Source organism: Cupressus sempervirens, chromosome 3 (assembly GCF_028749045.1).
Source record: "Cupressus sempervirens isolate cs-2001-9-10 chromosome 3, ASM2874904v1, whole genome shotgun sequence".
In the NCBI taxonomy this organism is placed as follows: domain Eukaryota; kingdom Viridiplantae; phylum Streptophyta; class Pinopsida; order Cupressales; family Cupressaceae; genus Cupressus; species Cupressus sempervirens.
The window spans coordinates 623,861,880-623,885,190 of record NC_143120.1 but is presented as its reverse complement, the minus strand read 5'-3'; the positions used below and the strand labels follow the sequence as shown (position 1 = coordinate 623,885,190).

Genomic DNA, 23,311 nt, shown 5'->3' with positions numbered 1-23,311 from the left:
CATGTAAATGAAAAAAAATAGAAATGGCGTAAAGTGTGTCAGGATCACAGAACAGTTGGATTGGTGTCAACAGCTATCAAACAGAGCTGAATGCTTCATACCAGTATTTCTCAACTATAAAAATCACTTTGCCAACCCAAAAAGATTGTCATTGTAAGGATTAATTATATATCTCTGATATTTCAATTCTTTCTTTTGTAGAAGGTATTTCTTTCCCTATAGCACCCTAGACTGCAGGAAAACATATTCATTTTCCTTCTTTCTATTTTGTATTAACCCTTATGGCAACCTCGTTCACATCAGATGGCTTCTCAGGAAACAGTTGTTCATGCAATATTTCCACATTTTTTGTTGGCAATTTCTCCCATATTGACTTTAGGATACATCCTTTTTCTTTCTTCATTCTTAACCTCTGGTTTTACCTCTTCCTCCTTACCAAGAACACAAATATCAAGCTAAGAATCCCAATTATTAGAAAAATAACCAAAGACCTTGGGACTGAGAGTCCAACATGAAGAAGCCTAAAGGTCATAGGTTCAAAGCACAACATACAAAAGATGAAAAGACATTGTATCATATTCTAGAGAGAGCTATTTATCTATAATTAATGTGAACCTTCATAATATAGTATTGCTCAGGTATTTTGTTTTGTAGTGACTACACGAGTATTTTTAATGCATCAACACTATGACCATTTTCTGTAATGTCCCCATCTTTTTAGCATCTAAATGGAGTTCTTAGCCTTTACATTCTCCGAAGGCTAAGTGGAGAAATAAGGAGAAATTGACTAAATTAATTTCTTATATAGTCATTGAATAAATTAAAATAAAAAGGTGACTTTATATTTAATAAATTTAATTTTCTAGAAGCACAACTAATCATTGTATTGGAAAGAGGGAAGCTTCTAGAGAGTAGATTATTTAGAAGTACAACTAATTATTGCCTTGGAAGGGGGGAAGCTTGTAGAGAGTGCAATTAAATAATATTTTATTTCCTTCTAGAAGGGCGAGGGAAAAGAATAAATAGAGGTGAAAGCTTCATTGGTAGGCATCTTATTATTGTCAATTACATTTGATATGAACTTGGGAGAAGAAACTAACGGTTTTTGATTTCAGAGAGCCATTGGAGAGCGAAAATTCTTTAGTGTTGCAACCATTTGAGGTGTTGAAATATCCACTGAATTTGACATTCAGGAGAGCTTCATTCTGGAGTTCTATTTGTGCTTAAAGTTAAGGAATAACTGAAGGGTTTGAAGAATATTGAAGGACTATCGAGTGCAGACTTGAAGATTCATCTTTGGTAGCCATTAATAAACGTTTTTCCCTTGGTGCTACAATATGCATAAATAGTTCCATGCTACAGTACCTACATTACAGTATTTATGCTTAATTCCGATTGCAACTTTCATCTCCATCCATTGGGCATCACTATTATCAAGTTCCTCTTGCAACTATTAGTAGTTAGCATTGTAATCTTAGGCATATAATTTTGCTATTGTAAGTGATAACTCAGAATTAGATTTGGAATTGTTGCAGTCATTATTGCAAGCCCATTTGTCCTGGCAAATTCATAGCAACATTGTACATGGGAATGAATTCAATAAAGGAGATATATGTTGCATACCATTTGTTTGACGAAATGTCCATCTAATAGCATATATGATCAGCATAATAGTTGTATGTCAATTGTTTATCAAAATGTCAGTTGACTGTAGGTATGCATTTCATATCTAGTTTCCATGTATATGCATTGAAAATACTAAAAAATATTGCACTTGCATGTTAGTTCATTGTAAAAGGTATTGTAATAACGTTTGCGAACGTTCTAAATTTCTTAGTATTATTCAAACTATATCAAACAATTTGAAACGCTAAAAATCAAAAAAGATAAAGGCAACATATAAGTGTTTGATAATATTCCTTGAGCTAAAATTAATTAGTTTGGGCAAGGGATATTGCATTGGTATCAAAGTTTGCTTGCAAAGTGTTTGACAAAATGCCAAACAACTGAATTTGAGAAGGATTTGGTGTTTCACAAAGTTATAACCAGTTGGGGTTATTACATTGATATCAGAACTAAATCTTGTCATCTTGAGGGTTTAGCAATCACATGCAGTCACTTGGGGTTGGCTCTCACAGATTTTACACTCTCGGGCAAGCTTTGTTTGACAGGGAACACGATTTTGACAGGAAGCCAGACGCCATGGGTGACAAGCAAGAGCATAGCCCACCAAGAGACAATAGGAATGAGGATCAGGAAACAAGGAAAATTTTCAGAACAACGGTTACAGGACAAAAGCGGATGACTCAGACTTTGTAGGCACTCACCACCATGGTTGAGTGCATGAACCCACAAGACAGATGGAATGAGGAACAAGGGGATAACAGGAGTGCAGTGGGATCACCTAGAGCTCATAGAACTCTTCCCAGAATAGCAGACAGGTCCACACGTCCTACCTTTGTTATAGAGGAACCAGTACAGGAGCCAATAGAGGAAGCTGAGGATGAGACTTTTGCAGATATCCTTATGGCTGCTAATGATGAATGGGAATAATTGGCACCGCAGGTACAGGAGAGAATGACTTTTGAGAGGTTTGTGAACCAAAGAAGAGAACACTACAGTGCAGTCAGACAGAATAGGAAACCTCGTGGCGAGGATAATGAATTAAAGCGAGCTACATGGAAGCTTTCTTTTACTACATTTGATGGAGTAGTAGAACGATAGCGCAAGCTTAGATTCACAAGCTTGATACCTTCTTAGCACTGAGACCTATGATAGAAGTGGAGGCAATAAAATATGCCACACTACATTTAGAGGGAGCTGCACATGATTGGTGGTACTATGGAATGGTTACCCTTCAACGTATCATGTGACTTCATATTAGGACTTCGTGGATAGGTTGGTAAAGAGGTTTGATAAGAAGGATCTAGAAGTCTACTTTAGTGATTTGGCATAGTTGAAATAGACAAGCAGATTGGAGTATTTCATTAGTGACTTTCAGAGGGTATCTGTTATGGTGCCAGATATATTAGAGAGGAGATTGGTTGTTTTGTTCACGAAGGGATTATCCGAACCACTGAAGGGTTGGGTAAAAGCCTTTGATCCATTCAATTTGCAAGAAGCGATTAAGAAGGCTAGAAGTATGGAACAAGCAGCCCTAGTAAATAAATTTCAGTCAAAGGGTGCATCATCTAGCAAGGACAAACTATTTTTCAAGAAACCTGAGAGGAATGAAACAAAGGCTAAAAATAAAGATAAATCATTTGCTCCTTTGGATAGAAAGACATTGAATGATTTATGGAAAAAAAACTCTATTTTTATTGTAAAGGACCCTATGACATGAACCATGAATGTCCTTTGAGGCCAAAGGGGAAAGCAAAATGGGTTATGTGGGCTAATTATGAGGATTCTGATTTTGAAAATTCAGACCAGCAATTTGAAAATGAGGAATCAATTGAAGAAAAGGAAGGCACAGATGATATATGTGATGAGAAGACTGAGGGTAGACTTAAGGAGGCCTGTCTCACTAGTGTACAACAAGAGGGATCATTCAAGATGAGAGGGGTATTGGTTGGTCAGTGAGTTATTAATTTGCTTGATACAGGTGCTACTCACAATTGTATTGATTCCAGATTGATTGAGAGGTGTGGAATACAAATGAAGCAATTTGAGGGTCGGAGTGTGAGGGTAGCTGATGGCTACATCCTCAAATGTGACATGAAAATTACAGGTTTGCCCCTAAAGATCAACAATTTTGATTCTAAAGAAATTTTTTATGCTGTTAACATGGGTGATACAGATTTGGTCTTGGGTATGACTTGGTTACACGACATAGGGGAGTTCACTCTCAATTTGAGAGGTATGGAGATGAAGTTTCAGTCAAAGGGGAAGACCCATATACTTAAGGCCATTTGTGACAGTGGGTTTAGGATGATGACTTGTAGACGCATGGAGAGCTTGTTGAGACATGACCAGGTTGAGTGGACAGCCTGTTGCACTTTAATGCCATCACAGGGGCAGCAAAAATCAGGATATCACCCAGACATACAGGAACCGAGAATCAAGCACTACAAGATTTTCAGTGAAATACCACTAAGTAGACCTCCAGATAGAGCTATTGAGCATATTATTGAGTTAGAGGAGGGTGCTAAACCCATCATAATCACACCCTACAGGTATCCAAAGAGATCGAAGGATGAGATCGAGAAAACCATCAAAGAACTACTGGCTATGGGGCACATTAGACCAAGTCACCTTTTGCTTCTTTTGTGGTTTTGGTGAAGAAGGATGGAACTCTTAGGATGTGCATAGATTACAGGGTCCTGAACAAGAAGGCTATCAAAAACAAGTATCCCATCCCACGGATTGATGAGTTATAAGATGAGCTACATGGAGCATGTTTCTTATCCAAAATTGATTTGAGATCAGGCTATTATTAGATCCGAGTCAGAGAGCAGGATATAGAGAAGATGACACTCAGGTGTCATTGCAATGGATCTAAGCTAAAATATTATGTCATATCACACAATAATAAAATCATTTATTTATTTGTAAAAGATTTATTTTATAGCAATTAAATTAATTTTGAGTTGAGTCATTCAATTATTAAATTATTAAAATTAATTATGAATTAAATTGAGAAACTCATTCATTATTGATTTAAATTTAAAATAACAAAAGATGAAGCAAATATTCATTTAATACACAAACTTAGTTGAATAAATTTGTGCTAAAGCGAACTGATGCAACATTTGAACATGGCTTTCCATACCTTACAATTGGGCGTACACGATGGCAGAAGAGGACAGGAAAGAGGATCGAATAGTGAAAAGACCAGCAGGTAGCGTGGAGAGATCAGATAGAGAGGAGAGAACGTAAAGGCACAAGCAGATATCACGCCAACAAGAAAAGACAGTGACAACCTCATTGCAGAGGATTTCAATCCAACGTAGCAGCAGCATTCTCCAACACGTGGAATAGGGTTAGGGTAAAGCGTGGATTCCGCATACGTGAGTATGAGTTATAATGTTTATAATTCATAAATAAAAAATATGATAATAGTTATAATGGTTATATTGTTATATGTTATAATAATAATGGTTAGATAATAATAATTAGAATATTAGTTTTTCCTAAAAGATATAAATATTTATTCAAAGTCTTTCTAAGTCATGATTTAAGTTATTGATCATAATGAGGATCAAATTAAATTATTAATAAAATATATGTGAGAAATAAAAGATTTGGGTGTTAATCTATGAACACCATTTAATACCTGAAGCATGGAGGATGAGAAATATTTAAGATCCCCATTCCTGCCATAGCTGAGTGTGATAAATAAAGACTTGGGTGTTAGTCTATGAACACCATTTGATATTCGAAGCATGGAGGATAAGAGATATTTAAGATCTTCATTCCTACCATAGCTGAGTGTCGATATCGTAGCATAGCGCATGCGAGATATTTAAGATCTCCATAGCTGCTATGGCCGATAATCAATATCCAGAATATTCTGAAGTTGTTAACATATGCATATGTGAATAGCCTTGGATAGAGGATGCCCATCCAAGAAGAATCTTAAGGGGTGCGCTCCTAGGATGACGACAAAATAGATATGAGCTATGAAGCCCGATTTGGAGACGTCCTTAAGATTGGGAAATAATTTAGAGGGTAGAATAATATAATTAGTATTATTGCTATTATGATTCTAACGTTTTTTCTTGCAGGTATTACTTGCCCTTAATCAACCAATTTAGTGGGAACATTACAATCATTGTGGCCATTTTGAGTTTGGAATTATGCCATCTGGCTAACTAATACTCTAGCTACTTTTCAGTCCACAATGAACAGGGTTTTTTAGCATTAGTTGAGGAAATTTGTGTTAGTCTTCTTTGATGACATCCTAGTGTATAGTAGGACATGGGATGAGCATGTGTGACACTTAGACACTATGTTGAGCATTCTGAGCAGGGAGTCCTTGTATGCAAAGGAGTCCAAATATGATTTCGGATTATCAGAGTTATTATATCTGGGTCACATTATCAGTGCTCCGGGAGTACGCATGGATCCTGAAAAGATTCGTGCTATTATTGAATGGCCTACTCCAGTGAACCTGACATAGTTGAGAGGATTTTTGGGGTAGTGTGGGTTCTACAAGAGGTTTGTTAGTGGATATTCTAGGCATGTAGCACCCTTGACGGACTTGATGAGAAAGGGGACTTTCTTATGGACTCTTGAGGCATAGGAGTGTTTTGATAAATTCAAGGAATTGATGACTTCTTGTCCAGTGCTAGCATTACCAAATTTTAACAAATCTTTTGAGTTGCATTGTGTTGCATCTAGTGAAGGTGTTGGAGCAGTGCTTATGCAGGACAAGCACCCGATTGCTTACGAGAGTAGGAAGCTTAGGGGGCCTGAGAGGAGCTTCAGCATTTATGATAAGGAAATATTGGCCATATTGCATGTTTTGGCCAAATTCAGGCAGTATTTAGCGGGTAGCAAATTCAGCATAAAAACTGACCACAATAGCCTAAAACATTTCTTGGGGCAGTGAGACCTTAATGACAGGCAACAGAATTGGGTAAGTAAATTACAGGCATATGATATTGATATTACCTATTTCAAGGGGACACAAAATGTAGTAGTAGATGCCTTGTCACGAAGACCCCACTTGAGCTTGATGACCAATATATCAGAGGATTGGAGACATTTGATCCTTGCAGAGTATGCAAAGGATACAAGGGCATCGAGATTCATAGATGGATTGATCCAAAATAGTGATTTCACCCTTGTGAATGAGATCATCATTTACAAAGGGCACATTTATTTGGTGCCAGGGTCAAAGGTAAAGAGGATGTTGTTGAGAGTTTATCATAATTCACCTATTGCAGGACCTCCAAGTTTTTACAAAACCTTTCGTCAGATTCGTGAGCGTTTTTCTTGGAAAGGGCTCAAAGATGAGGTGTGGCAATATGTTAGAGAGTGTCCTACTTGCCAACAGAATAATTAGGAGCACTCTTATCCAACCGGCTTACTTAAGCCACTTCCAATTCCTAATAGCAAGTGGGAGTGTTTATCCATGGACTTCATCACAGGACTGCCGAGAGCCCAAGGTAGAGACTATATATATGTTGTTGTTGATCAGCTTACAAAGTTTGCCCACTTCTTTCCAATCAACACTATATACACTGCTACACAGGTGGTAGATTTATTCTTCAGAGAGGTATTTAGGTTACATGGTTTACCTTGGCGCATTGTTAGCAATAGGGATAGCAGGTTTATGAGTCATTATTGTATAATCAGATTTGGCATTGTTGTAGTCATTATTGTAAGCCCATTTGTCTTGGCAAATTCATAGCAACATTGTACACGGGAATGAATTCAATAAAGGAGATATACATTGCATACCATTTGTTTGACGAAATGTCGATCTAACAGCATATATGATCAGCATAATAGTTGTATTCCAATTGTTTGTCTTATGTCAGTTGGCTGTAGGTATGCATTCCATATCTAGTTTCCATGTATATGCATTGAAAATACTAAAGAGTACTGCACTTGCATGTTACTTCATTGTAAGAGGTATTGTAATAACACTTGCGAACATTATGAATTTCTTAGTATCATTCAAACTATATCAAACAATCTGAAACACAAAAAATCAGAAAAGAGAAAGGCAGCATACAAGTGTTTGATAATATTCCTTGAGCTAAAATCAGTCATTTTGGGCAAGGGATATTACATTGGTATTAGAGCTTGCTTTCGAAGTGTTTGACAAAATGTCAAACAACTGAATTTGAGAAGGATTTGGTATTTCACAAAGTTATAACCAGTTGGGGTTATTACATTTTCTATGAGTTGACACTTCATATGACCCTTAATTCAAGTACGTTTTTGAAAAATCACAAGGCAAGGAAACCTAAAAAGAACACAAGAACCTCCATACACTTTTTTGTATGAATAGAGAAACACAAAGGTTCTTGGCAGTGAGCAAAAATCAACCAATTTTCTCCTTCAACCTCACTTTTGAAAAATATTTTTGGTGAGGCTATCCCTTAATGTCTTTGTGATTATTATCGAAGTAAGATTATCAAAGCCCACCACTTTGTATGATAGAATCTTTGGTGGAGATAACTTGAAAACTATCAAGGAAGCAATCCAAAATTTATTAGGAACTAAATCTCACCACCCAAAATACCAACTCTTTTATTAGTCATGACTAGTGTTACTCGGGGAAGATATATTTTCAGTTGTCCCCATCCTAGAAACGTCTCGAAGACTTGTTGACACCTAGGGGACTTTGACTTTGACTTCTAGAACAAATTAGACTTCGACTCTCAAAGTAACACAAATTTGGCATATGAATTCAGTTGATTCTTATATTTTTAGGTTCTATTATGTATAAGTACATGCTTTATCCATGTTTCATATTAATATTTTAAGTTTCTCTATATATTTTAATTTTTCCTATTGTTATATAGCCGTCCCCAAAATCGCCAAAAATAATTGTCGTCTCGAAAACCCGTGCCACTATCCCCTGCCGTCCTCGTCTCAGAGGGGAACATAGGTCATGACACAATCCATGATTTAAAAAACTTGCACTATCATGTCCCCATTTCAATTTATAATTTAAATAATAATTACATAATACGATATTATTAAATACATGATAATAAAATTATATATTAAAATTAATATTAAAACATAAAAATAAGAAATAATAATTATATATATATAATCTAATATAAATAAAATAAAAGAAAAGAAAGAATATTGTAGAAATTATGTTACCTTTCTAAATAGGATTTAATAATAAACTATAATAAATACAAAACAAATAAGTAAATAAATAATATAATATAGAATAGTATAAATTAACTAATTCTAATGAAAACTCAAGAGACATGTAACAAAGAGATGTGACTCCTTCAAATCAAGATATAACAAGGATGAGAGTTTATTTTAAAGAGGAAGGAAGAAGGTGAGAAGATAGAAAATAAAGAAGGATTAATGGAAGAGGAAAGGAATGAGAAGAAAATAAGGGACTTTTTCAAAAGGTTAAAATGATGAAAGGATGTGACTCTTCGAAATGATTGTAATTAGGAATGGTTGTGACTCTTCAAAAAAGTGGTAACTATGAAATGTTATGACTCTTCAAAAGGGTTGTAATTATGACATGTTGTAACTTCTCAAAAGATTATGATTATGAAGGGTTGTGACTTTTCAGAAGGACATAGATGATAAATAAAATATGGGAGGACTGAAACAATTATATTGAAAGAAAGTTGGATTGCAAAACTATCAAAGTAGAGAAAACTAAGAACTAAACTAATATAATTTTGTGAAAGAATATAGAGAATTAAAATAATATATATTTTGTGGAGGATTATGTAGTGCAGAATTAAAGGGAAACAAAGGTACGCTCATTTGATATTTTTTACCATAAATAAACATGAATCATTCGGTAAATAAATTTATCAATCAACGATTGATAGTCATGTTTGACATGAGAACTTTATAGTTTTCATAAACACCAAGTAAGAACTTGGTAAAAGGCATTTGTTAGAATGTCGAATATCTCTTAAGAGAACTCAAAGATTAGAGGGCATTCTTAATTGAATGTCGAGATTCCAAATTGGAACCCACGGAGAGATTTGTAGAGAATCACATAGAGACCAGATATGTATGTATTGTAGTGGCTAATCATAGGGTAAGTGCACAAAGTTGTGGACCAAAAAGATGCCATATTTTGTTTTTTTCTAATCTAAGATATAGTGAGATCATGCTATAGCATGATCATGCTATAAATTGGGTGGCACGAGCCTATGGCTCGTGAAATTGGTAGCGTGATTGTGCTATTTAAAAATAATGAATTAAGTAGCGTGATTGTGCTATAGCGCGAATGTGCTATTGAAAAGTTTTATAAAATAAAAAAAACCCGGAGTCATTTCTTATTTCTCTTTGTTTTCTCTCCACGGCTTTGGTGTTTTCTTTCTCTTCCAAGGAGCATGTACACCCTATTGCTGCCCATTTTAAACCCCAATTTGCATGAGATATGGCTCCACGACATTGGAAATCCCAAACAGCTCAAAAAGGTATGAAATTTAACTTTTGTTTTTGTTAAATTTTTGTGTTTTTTAAAATTTTGAATGGGGTTTGTTTAGTTTTTAAAAAATAGTATTTGTTTAATTGTCAAGTAGTGTAGAGAATCCAAGACCTAGTTAACCTATGAACAACCGACCACCTAATCCACCAAACCCTACATAGGATCAACACCAAAACCCTCAAAATGGAGAACAACCACTTCCATGACCTCCACCAATCCAAAGACCTCTAGGAACCCAAGAAAATTTGGTGAATGAAATTGAAAGAGGGAAAACAGAGTTAGAAACAATTATTAGGAGGCTGAAGGGTTCACTACATAATAATCCTGGTAGGGCATTATTGGCACGATCCCTTGAGACCTTAGTTACTGATTTGTGAAACGAATCCAATTCAGGCACGTGAATTGGATCCGTGGATTCATGATTTTTTTCCCCTCAATTATGATTCGTGGAGGATTCATGTGTATATATATAAATATATAGATACATGCATTATATATACTAAAAATGAGAGAAATATACATAATTCTAAAACTAAACCATTTCCTAGTATGAATTTGTGACTCTGGTATGAATCTATGGATCGAAGTTGTTATAATTATAAGAAAATAATCGGAAAAACAATTATTTAAAAAAATCGAAAAAAAGGAAGAATTTTTTTTTGGAAGAATCCAGACGAATCCATGCACGAATCCGGTAACTAAGCTTGAGACGTTGTGGGTTAGGTAGCATCTGTTAGTGGTCACCCGAATCTATGGCATGATAAAAGAGAAGAACAAAACAGATGTTTTGCTGATAAAATGTCATATGAAGATTTTAAAAATAAGCACATTACCAAAGATGACATATGTGCTTTGTTTAAAAAGCCTGGAGAGCAAAACACATTGAGAACTACAACTAAAAGGTTTCCCATCCATTGGTGCATTCATGAAGGTATTAAAAATAACTTTTGGGATAGATGTTGGATGGTGTTTGATGCCCCTCGTAACAATCATGAGGTTCCAAAGTACTTCTTGATGAAATTGTATTGGGACTTTGTCCTTGGGGAGATCCCCAATTATTTTGATGTTCTTCCTTCTGAGGGTAGAGGTGGGGGATCATCATTTGATAGGCTAGAGTCACTTCGTAACCCTAATATTGTTAGGGCACCTGTTGGCAAGCCGCCCGGTGGACCATGTTACTATTCCTTCTGTTGTGAAGGAACATGTAGAGGCTGATACTTTAGGCACTATTAGAGCTTTGACACAGAGCCTCGTTCATTGTGTGTCTCCTTTGGTTATGGATGAGCCCTGTCATACTAGTGGTCACAGGTGCACATGATGTGGATCTCTATGCACATTTGGCACTTTTAGGAGACCGGATGAAGATACTAGGATGATGACAGATGACTTCCTCAATGCCACATTTGGCATTGATACACATATAAATATAAATAATTATATTTTAAACTACTTTGATCACATCTCATATGTATGCGAATGACTAATAAATTACTATGTCTTGACGGTGTTCGAAAATCAAGGTCAGAGTGTTGTTGGCACTAGCACTGATCCCCCGGCCTCATTTTACACCACATCGACGACTCCACAGGTATGTATCAATGTATTTATTTAAATTAATACATCTATTTATAATGTAATCATACCAAAGGTTAACTCAAAACGTTTATCCATGTGCCTTAGTTTTGTGCTGGACCATTGACTTTCACATTGGACTCTGAGCATGGGCATGATACCACTCATGTAGAAGTATATTCATTTGCATGTTAATTTGATTCAATTGAATATGTTTATTTTTAATAAATGAATGAATGATTTACTTATTTGACTTATTATATGATCATATGCAAAGTCGGAGTGGTCACGATGATGTTGATTTGGGGTCACTGGCTTTCAAATGAGTTCATTTTCCCTAGAGGTATATACATACTCTAATACATTTTAATTTTTATGTCTATAGTACATTATTTCGCACATGAATGTGATTAATTTGTGATGTCTAATAGATTCACATACATGTGCAATAGGTAAATGTTGCACCTTCAAGATCAGCACTGCACAATGAAAGATGCAATTCTACATTCATAGAGGTACCCAAATATTTTAATTGATAATGTGGCATAAGAAAATATGTATTCTTGATAATTGCATTTGATTCTCATGTTGTATCGTTTCTAGCTAATGACATCAGAGACTCATCCACATCTTCCTCACTGTATTGATCAGGGAGTCGTTGTCTGTTGCTAGTTCTAAGCCATTGACTAATGTATGAAAGAATTTGCATTACAGTTTAGTTAGTATTGAAATTAGATATGATATTCATAAGTACAATCGAGTGATAACTTTGATGATTTTTGTAGGGTCTTAGTACTCCCGATTGTCCACATGCCCTTGAGGTGGATGTAGGTCAGGATTATTAGCTAGCGCTAAGAAAATATTCTATTTTGTGTATCTATATTTCATTTTTGATGTATAATAGTTATTGATTTGCATATACTTTTGATTGTAACAGGTCGAGTCACAAAAGAGTCTAGATCGACGCACTAGTGAGCGTATTAGGAAGACCTTGTCATCAACAACATTTCCCTCTTCTCGATGATTGAAGACAGCCAAGGATTTGTTTTCTTCCCCTAGCAAGAAAGAGTAGATATCTAGGTATGTACATTTTATGCCTATATGGCATTATTGGACATACGTTTTGTATATTGTTTTTGATGTATGCCATTTCCAATATATAATTCATGTATGACATTATTAAACATAAGATTATGATGTTTCAGATTATCGATGTATGACATTATATGACATTGTATGAGATTGTTGGATATTGACATTATTAGACCTTATGGCAACAACTTTGAGTTTTTTTTATCACATTGGATTTGATGCTTATATTATGGGATTAATTGATTGGATGCTAAGATTTGATAATTGTGAATTTTAAGATGCAATGTTTTGACAAATCAAGAAATTTCATTATGCATATTCTGTTAGACCTATGGGAATGTTTGTGCATTTAGAGATCAATAGCTTACAAAGTTTAGTACCTTTATATTGGCTGAATTCTTTGTTGAAATTTGTGTCTAGTGCTACATGAATGGTTTGAATGTATGGTCGATGTCCCTCTCTTGTTTTAAATTCCAATGTTATGCATGATTCCATATTTTGCACATGTAGGAGTAAGGGAGATCAATTCCATTTCTTTCAATTGTATTTGGAAGTGATTAAATAAATACTCTTCAACATTTAACTCTATCATTAAGGCTGATTCATTCCTCCTCACATTTTACCAAATAATTTGGATGCATCACCCATGGCTCCTTAATTGCCTTGGAGAAATTTTTCAAACACTTCGCAACATGTCTTCTCTTCTTCCATATAGTTCACGTTCTTTGAAGGCATTTTGTCGAACAATTCGCATGCTTTGTATATTCCCACATGACCAATAGTCATGGTGCAATGCTCACAAGCTCGAAAGTTGAAGAGAAGCTATGTCAAGTTTCTAGCACCATGAACCAAATAATGCACATTACACCTTGGGAACACCTTACTTGTACACTGCACAGAACTTCGGTAACCATCACGAGGTCCAAGATATCGCCCTTCAAAAATCGTTGTTTGGTTTGACTTAGAGCATCTTGGGGACACCTAGGTACGGCATGCCCAAAAGCATTTGCGATGTTCCTTGAGGGAAATTAGATGTCCCCTAATGTTTACCCTGCCAACCGGACCTAACGAAGCTGACGGAATGGTCTCACGATGAACGGATTGAAAGATACTCCATTTAGCAACTTTCCACTGTGCAAAAAAGCAAGATTTTGGGTCAATTGAAATGTGTTCACTAAAACCAAACCGTGAGGACCATAAAAAAACGGAGCTACAGACACTTACACCTTGGGAACTCCTTACTTGTGCACTTCACAAATCTTCAGTAACTGTCACGAGGTCCAAGATATCACCCTTCAAAATTTTTTGTTTGATTTGACTTAGTGCATCTTGGGGACACCTAGGTATGACATACACGAAAACATTCCTGATGCTAGGTGAGCAAAACAAGATGTCCCCTAATGTTTACCCGACCAACTGGACCTAACAGAATGGTCCCATGACAAACGGATTGAAAGATTCTCCATTTAGCAACTTTCCATTGCGCAAAAAAGCAAGATTTTGTGTCAACTAAAACATGTTCGCCAAAACCAAACTGTGAGGACCATAAAAAGCAGAGCTGAATGCACTTAAACTTGAGGAACACCTTGCGCACTTCACGAAACTTCAGTAACCATCATGAGGTCGAAGATATCACCCTTCAAAAATCGTTTTTTGGTTTGACTTAGTGCATCTTGGGGATACCTAGGTACGCCTTGCACAAAAGCATTCCTGATGCTCAGTGAGGGAAACGAGATATTTTCTGGCCAACTGGACCTAACGGAATTGATGGAATGGTCCCACGATAAACAGATTGAAAGATGCTCCATTTAGCAACTTTCCATTGCACAAAAAAGCAAGATTTTGTGTAAATTGAAACGTGTTCACCAAAACCAAACCATGAGGAACATAAAAAAACTGGAGCTATACACACTTACACCTTGGGAACAGCTTACTTGTGCACTTCACAGAATTTCGGTAACCATTACGAGGTCCAAGATATCGCCCTTTAAAAATCGCTGTATGGTTTGACTTAGTGCATCTTGGGGACACCTAGGTACGACATGCACAAAAGCATTCCCAATGCTCGGTGAATGAAACGAGATGTCCCCTAGCGTTTACACAGCCAGCCGAAGTTAATGGAATGGTGTCACAACGAACAAATTGAAAGATGCTCCATTTAGCAACTTTCTACTACACATAAAAGCAAGCTTTTTTGTCAATTGAAATGTGTTCACCAAAACTAAACCGTGAGGACCATAAAAAAACGGAGCTAAATGCAGTTACACCTTGGGAACACCTTACTCGTGCACTTCACAAAACTTCGGTAACCGTCATGAGGTCCAAGATATCGCCCGTCAAAAATCGTTGTTTGGTTTGACTTAGTGCATCTTGGGGTCACCTAGGTAAGACATGCATGAAAGCATTCTCAATGCTCGGTGAGAGAAACGAGATGTCCCCTAGTGTTTAGCCAAGCAACCAGACCTAACGGTGCTGACAGAATGGACCCACAACAAATGGATTGAAAGATGCTCCATTTAGGAACTTTCCACTGCACATACTAGGCCTTTATTACACTTAATGATATCAAAAGACTTGAACACATGAAATAAGCTATCCTAATCTGCATGATGAAGTTATTTACATATGAAAGTGAAATGAATGTCTTTATATCAATGCAATGAATGTGTTTCAAAAATGTACAGAATGGAATCCTGATTGCAAAATCACAATAACAATCATCTCTTTATATTGATGATATGAATGTCTATTTACAACATAGCTTTGTTTACGACACTGGTAGGAAAGAGCTAAGGAGAGAAAACCTCCGGTCTTGCCCAAAAATATATGACATTTATAAACTTTGTTAATCACATGATTTTGTAATCACATCTAATCCAATGAACCATTCAGATTTGCTCTACCCTTTATTGTCTCAAGTATTGCCTCATGGTCCAACTCACAAACCTCCCAAAGAATCTTATTATGTGGTTTCCCTCCGTATTTGATCAAGTGGACATTTGACATAATGAAAAGGTTTGAATAATGAAGAATCTTCCTCTTTGTTTGCCAATCCTCAAATAACCACAAGCTAGTGTTCATACCATATCGTCTAAGCCATGTACCGATTACCACCACTGCACCTATAGGGTATTGTTTTGCCTGGACACAATGGCACAAATAATTTGTCCCTTCTTCATTGTCTTCAGGTGCAAGTACATCAAAAACATAACCTGCAATGATAGAAACATAATCTGCTCATTAATTTACCAATTAGTTAGCTAAAAGTACAAAGTTACATATTAAATTTACATTGATATATATATATATATATATTTTACCTAGTTGGACCAAATCAAACAAGCGATTAAAGTCAATCAATGATTCCATCTTTACCATTTCCAATGTTCGTATGGGGCGATAGGTGTTGACTAGAATCAAACCTCGTAAATGCCATTCGTCCACCCATTCAGTCCACTCACATCCATCCAAATATTCATCTGAACATGATCGACAGAAGAATGTTGTTTGTCGTGTGTGGATGCTCCATGAACCTGCATCAGAGCTTCTAAAAGAGTGTAGCTCACTCGATCTTGTTAGTGTACAACAATCCTCATATGATGCAATGTTAGTATTATCTATCAAAAAAAATAAAAAAAATTGAACTATAGACTCACCTTCCTTACCTAAACCCATTGTATTGTTACACAAATCAATGATACTTTTTGCATCTGACAATGTTGCTCCATCTTTGTACTTTAATGCTTCACAAGCTAAGGCTCTTTTGATACATGCGCCTGCACCATCATGCTCTCCCTTTCCATGACCAACCTTTGTGAAATTCCACATATACTGGATACTAGTCAACCTATGCATCCGGCTCAACCAATAAAACATTCATGCATTCTTGAATTGAGATGCATAATTGTCTAACCAAATGATGTGTTGACGATTGATATGCCCCTGTTAGCCAAATCACCATTAAATAGTTGAGAGCAACTATGGACAAACTCTGTAGAATGTGTTTGATCATCACTAATGTAAAATGGTACTCCCTCAATCTCTTCCTGTCCTCCTTTGTACTTGTAGGTGAATGGATCAATGCTATATGAACAAATATGGAAACCTATTGAGAAGTATAATTCTTTGCTTGCACATAATTTTGTGGTTGTAATGTGGAGTTCTTTGCGAAGTCCACAACTGAAACAATGGTATCTAGTGCAAATGTGTCCTTGCACAACTTGAATTGCAAATCCAACCATCATGCCCTATGTGTATGCCTTGCATACTCGCAAATAATATTTTCACGAAATTTCTTCATGAACTCATACACTAGAATCTTTTCAATCACTAAATCACATCTTTTACTCTCTTTCTCATCTTTTAGAGCGTATGTCAGAGTCTTATATTTTCCAAAATCTACTATTTCATTGCCAATTGCATTTATACTATCCATTTATTGACAAGTTGATAAACATTTCAAACCACCACAACTGAGGCATGTACCATTCAAGCATGACAACTTGTAAAATAATTGATTGTCCCCTCTTTCACATAGAATGGTAGAAATGAGTTCTCTTGAAGATCTAGGTGGCTCATTTATGTTACACTCTTGCATAACAAAGTTAGAATGCAGAAATGCGCATATATGCCTAAAAACATAAAAATGGTTAAAGAAAATTCAATATGAACCCTAGAACAACAAGTTGTGCGTGTGTGATTTACCTTCCCATAAAAAAGTTTACCCACTTCAAAATATCTTTGACTAGTTTTAATTTGAGGATACATACCATTGAATTTTGCAAAGAATTGTGTCAGAGTTGATTCCAAAAAATGTTTCGCATGAGGATAGCAATTTTTACTACCAATCCTCCTTACCACATCTCTTTGATTAGGTGAAACACGTGTGTTATTCTACCAAAAATCTTCAATCAACGATTTCAAAGCTTCACTAATTTCTTTATTCTTCTATGGTAGTCCACTGCTAAATGTCCATGACTCATTTTTTGTTGCATCTTGCACCCTTTCTCGCCTTCTGATGGCTCTCATTAGAGTATCTCTACCTATTTGCATTATTTTACCTGTGCTTCTAATGAGTCAAGCTTTCTTCATTTTGGCGCTTACTATTTTTGATGTAAGAGGATGTCTTGTGATATTACTATCTTTGTTGCCTGACTTAGAACCCACTTTTTCATATGCACTCATTAGATTCTTTACAATGTTTGTTGCCTTTGCCTCATACATTGTTCTTAGCCCAAGAATCTCCATGATGGGCCTAAATTTCAAATTCCTCATCATTTCAACAAATAATTGACATCTTCCTGTCACATTTAATTCTTCAAAGAATAATCTCCGTATGCGATTAACTTTTCTCTCACACACTCTCTCTCTACTTCCTATCTATCCTTCTCTCTCTTGCTATCCTGTTCTCTCTCACTCTCTCTCTTCCTATCCCATTCTCTCTTACTCTCTCTTTTCCTATCCTATACTCTCTTTCTCTCCATCATATCCCTGAGCAAGCTTCCTACCACTTTCTATGCATCTTATCCCCTACTCTCTCCAACAATCACTCTCTCTTTCTCTCCATCAATCACTATCTCTTCCTACCCCTTCTTTGTATCCTATACCCTACACACATACCCTCTCTCTCTCTCCATCAATCACTCTCGAGCACTCCATCTCACTGTCTTCATATACTATCCCCTACTCTCTCTCTCTCTCTCTCTCTCTCTCTCTCTCTCTCATTTGATATCTCCCTTTCTCCACCTTGATTGTGCTCTCTCCCTCTCTCTCCATGTCCTATCCCCTAATCTCTCTGTTTCTTTGTCTCTTATCCCCTACTCTCTCTCTCTCTTTCCATGTACTATTCCCTCCCCTTCCTATCCCCTACCCTCTCTCTCTCTCTCTCTCCATCAATTGATATTCCCTTTCTCCACCAATCGTGCTCTCTCCCACTCTCCCCCTCTCTCTCCATGTCCTATCCCCTACTCTCTCTCCCCATGTCATATTCGGGCTACTCTCTCTCTCTCTCATACACACTCTCCATACTATCCCCTCCATCTTCCTATCCCCTACTCTCTCTCTCTCTCTGTCTCATACACACACATCAATCACTCTCTCACTCTATCCTATCCCCTACTCTCTTTCTCTCTATCTTATCATCTCTCTCTCACTCTCTCTCACACACACACACACTATCTCACTCTCTCCATACTATCCCCCCTCTCTCCCTCTTCCTATCGTTGACTCTATTTCTCTCCATCATATCCTTTCTTTCTTCCTACCCCCTTCTCTCTCACACCATCTCTCTATCCTATCCCCTACTCTCTTTCTCTCAATCCTATACTATTCTCTCTCACTTTCTTTGCATCCCACCCCTTTGAGCTCTCTTCCTATCCCCTACTCTTTTCTCTCTCCATCCTATCCACTCCCTCTTCCTATCTACATGAAGTATCCTCTCCCTCTCTCTCTCTCTCTCGTTCTCTCTCACTTTCTCTCCATCCTACCCCTTTGAGCTCTCTTCCTATCCCATACTCTTTTTCTCTCCATCCCATCCACTCCCTCTTCCTATCTACATGGAGTATCATCTCTCTCTCTCTCTCCCTCTCTTTCCCTCTCTCTCCTCTAGTAGATATTTCCCATCCCCTCTCTATACTCCTATCCCTTGCTAGATCACTCTCCATCCCATCCTTGCCTCTCTTTGTCTTCCTATATCCATGATCCTACGCTCTCTCTCTCTTTGTCTACTAGTCAAGCTCTCTCTACATCCTATCCACTCTCTATCTTCTTATTTGGACATCCTACCCGAAATCTCTCTCTTCCTATCTCCATTCTATCCCCCCTTCTCTCTCCATCCTATCCACTATCTCTTTTTTTTCACTGTCTCCCCATCCTATCCTCTCTCTACAACTGATATAGTCTCTCTTCCTCTCTCTATCCTATCCATGTTCTTGCCGTCTCTCTCTCTCTCTCTCTATTTGTTCCTCTCCATCATATCCTCTCTACGTCTCTTTTATACTCTTCATTTGCTACCTATCTCTTCCTATCACCTTCTCTACCTCCCTCCCTCTCTTTTTTCTATGTAAAATGTCCTCAGTAGCATGTACACGCTTCCTAATGCATTCAAATTCACCAAACCTATGGCTTGGATTTGTATTGGAGATCCAACCCAAAGGTTTGGTCGTTTCATACTAGTCTCAAACGTGATTTCCAACAAGCATACAAAAAATACATTTTTTTTTTCTTGTGTGCTCTCCATCTAGTTTGACCGTGCTTGAATATGGATAAAATCAGGTTACATGATATTGTCGATCTCTGTGTTAGCTATGTAACCATATAACTTATTTTGAATTTAGACTATTTTAAGCATTTCAACTATAATTGTTTTTCAATGTATGCCCATTTTCTCTCTAAGACCAATGTGTAGTATTTGGGGGTTAGATTTTAGCTCCTCCATCCATTTTTGCAACAAGTTAGTTTTTTAGAAACTAGACTCTATTCTACACACTTTTTAAAAAAAAGTTTTGATTTTTGATTTGTTCTCAATGATTTCAGGCGGGAGCACATACATATTTCACATTTTTGGGATGTGTTCACTTACAAAATTCATTAAAAATATATATACATTAAAGGATTACCCAAAAATTAAGGGATAAACTACATGGTATCAGCTAATTTCTGACCGGAGCGATTAAAAAATTTCAAAAAAAAAAATTTCTGACCGGAGCGATTAAAAAATTTCAAAAAAAAAAATTAAGATTTTAGGCGGATCACACTTCGAACTCTGTTATGATTTTACTTAAAAAATAGTACCACTTTCTGTGGCCCCCTTTTTTGAGGACCTTAAACTCCACCAATTTTTAAAAAAATAGTAGTTTAGAAACTAGATTTAGAGGACTACAACTTTTGTTTCAATCATATCTTGAAATTTTTAGTGTAACTATCTTCAAATTCTCGTCGAAGTTCAGACATTGTTGAGTTCAACAAAAAAGTGGCATCTTATACCCCCTTTTGGTACCAAAACTTTGTGCACTTACCCCATATGCATATGTTAGAGACAAGAGGCTTGGTTAGAGGTGGGATCTCTGCCAAGTATGCATTGTTAATGAGTTCATTCATTAATAGAGATCCCAGAGGCCTTAAAAGCACTCTTAACATGATGGTTTCCTAACTGAGAGTTATTCCCATTATAGGGTTACGTAAATCTTAGTAAAGCCACCTCCTAAGGATTAGGCGGGTTTAATATGGGAATTAAAACTTAAGATGATTTACTAATTTTATAGCTTGTTAATTGCTAATAATTGTTTTATACTCGTATATGTTTATGCTATATTTTCCATATACTAACAATCGTTACAAGTTTTTAGCATCAAATACTCAAGCTAAGAAGAGGGACATTATAGTGGTACTAGATCATCACTTAGAGACCATGTATGTATGTGTGTGTGTATGCATGTATTGTAGTGGTTAATCATATGCATATGTTAGAGACAAGAGGCTTGATTAGAGGTGTGATCTCTGTCAAGTATGTGTTCTTAATGAGTTCACTTATTAATAGAGATCCTAGAGGCCTTATAAGGCACTATAAACATGATGGTTGCCTAATTGAGAGTTATTCTCATAAGAGGGTTACATAAATCTCAGTAAACCCTCCTTCTAAGGATTAGGTGGGTTTAGTATGGAAATTAATACTTAGATGATTTAATAGTTTTATATCTTGTTATTTGCTAATAATTGTTTTATACTCATATATGTTTATGCTATCTTTTCCATATACTAACAATTGTTATAGGTTTTTAGCATCAAATACTCAAGTTATCAAGAGAGACATTATAGTGGTATCAGAGCATGATCTTGCAATCCTGTAGGGGTAAAAGTGAATATAGGAAAATAATTCACATGAAAGACTAACATGGAAAGCCAATGAAGGTTGGAAGAGATTCAATCATATCCATAAGAACAACCTCTAAATTTGGACTAAAGACATACATCTTTAAAAAAAAAAATAGAAGAAATTATCTAATAGCTTGACGACAAGCAGTTTGAGGAAGAGTGGACAATCATGTCCCCATTTTTAGATGTAATAATTAGATAATACAATATTACTAAAAATATGATGATAATAAAAGCATATTTTAAAATTAACATTAAAACATAAAAATAAGAAATAATAATTAAATATATATAATCTATTAACATTAAAATAATATTTATTACATGATTTAAAATAATTAGATAATTATTAAATTACGATGAATGAATACATAAAATTAAATAAAAGAGAGAAATTTGTAGAATGTGTGTTACCTTTCTACATAATATATAATAATAAATCATTATAAAACACAAAATAAAAAAGTAAATACATCATATAATATAAAACAATATCAATTAACTAAATCTAATGAAAAGCCAAGATACATGTAATAAAAAGACGTGACTCCTTCAAATTAAGATATAAAAGGGAGGGGAGTTCAATTTAAAGAGGAAAAAAGAAAAGGAGAAGATAGCTATTAAAGAAGGATTAATGAAAGAGGAGAAGAATGAGAAGAAAATAAGGGACTTTTAAAAAGGTATGTTCGAAAGGATTGTAATTATGAATGATTGACTATTCAAAAAGGTTGTAATTATGAAGTGCTATGACTCTTCAAAATGGTTGTAATTATGACGTGTTGTAACTTTTCAAAAGGATTATGATTATGAAGCGTCGTGACTTTTCAGAACGTAGATGACAAATAAACTATGGGAGATCTACAAAACGATTATATTGAAAGAGAGTTGGATTGCAAAATCATTAGAGTAGAAGAAATCGAGAACTAAATTAATATAATTTTGAGAAGGTATATAGAAAATTAATATAATATATTTTGTGAAGGATTATACAGTGTAGAATTAAAGGGAACCAGAGATATGCTCAATTGATATTTTGAATATCAAAAATAAATATGAACCATTTGGTGGATAGAATTATCATGCTTGAGATGAGAACTTTATAGTTCTCATAGAGTCCAAGAAAGAACTTTGTAGAGGGCATTCGTTAGAATGTCAATTTCCTCTTAAGACAACTCTAAGATTAGAGGGCATTCTTAATTGAATGTTGGGATTCTGAAATGGAAGCCTAAGAGAGATTTGTAGAGAATCACTTAGAGACAATATATATATTGTAGTGGTTAATCATATGCTTATGTTAGAGACAAGAGGCTTGGTTAGAGGAGGGATCTTTGCCAAGTACATGTGTTGTTAATGAGTGCACTCATTAATAGAGATCCCAGAGGCCTTAGAAGGCACTTAACATGAGTATTGTCTAAATGAGAGTTATTCCCATCAAAGGGTTAGGTAAGTATGAGTAGAGCCTTCTAATGATTAGGTGGGTTTAGTATGGGGTTTAACACTTAGATGACTTAATAATTATTTATCTTGTTAATTTCAAATAGTTGTTTCATACTCATATATGTTTATGCTTTCAATTCCATATAGTAATTGTTGCTACAAGTTTTAAGCATCAAGTACTCAAGCTAGAAGAAGGGACATTACATGCACTTGATGAATTTCCAGACATTAAAC

General features: G+C 35.8%; 1 protein-coding gene across 12 annotated transcripts in view; it reads right to left on the bottom strand.

Annotated features, from left to right (window-relative positions):
* Nucleotides 1–23,311, bottom strand: part of LOC149568217 (uncharacterized) — a 203,536-nt gene that overhangs the window by 81,475 nt on the left and 98,750 nt on the right. The window lies entirely within an intron of this gene.